Source organism: Bison bison, unplaced genomic scaffold, assembly GCF_000754665.1.
Source record: "Bison bison bison isolate TAMUID 2011002044 unplaced genomic scaffold, Bison_UMD1.0 scf7180017864032, whole genome shotgun sequence".
In the NCBI taxonomy this organism is placed as follows: Eukaryota; Metazoa; Chordata; class Mammalia; order Artiodactyla; family Bovidae; genus Bison; species Bison bison.
Genome location: NW_011494604.1, coordinates 4,386,336 through 4,386,750, shown reverse-complemented (window position 1 = coordinate 4,386,750; position 415 = coordinate 4,386,336). Strand labels below are relative to the sequence as shown.

Below are 415 nucleotides of genomic sequence, written 5' to 3'. Positions count from 1 at the left end.
AAGGAAGCCCTTCAGTGCTGCAGAATCTGGGCTATATTGAGTTTTAGAAGTTGGTTTCTTCTATTTAAAAATGTAAGATGATTATTTGCCCCTAATGTGTATTTTTGGTGAACAGAGAGCCTTGGGATGGAAATTCTTTCCCGGATCTGGTCTTTTTTTTTAATATAAATTTATTTATTTTAATTAGAGGCTAATTACCTTACAATATTGTATTGCTTTTGCCATACATCAACATGAATCTGCCATGGGTATACACGTGTTCCCCATCCTGAAACCCCCTCCTACCTCCCTCCCCATTCCATCCCTCTGGGTCATCCCAGTGCACCAGCTCCAAGCATCCTGTATCATGCATCGAACCTGGACTGGTGATTCATTTCTTATATGATATTATACATGTTTCAATGCCATTCTCCCA

The 415-nt window shown here is 39.5% G+C and overlaps 1 protein-coding gene across 5 annotated transcripts in view; it reads left to right on the top strand.

Annotated features, from left to right (window-relative positions):
- The window catches only part of TFRC (transferrin receptor), a 149,589-nt gene that overhangs the window by 74,122 nt on the left and 75,052 nt on the right, over positions 1-415 (top strand). The window lies entirely within an intron of this gene.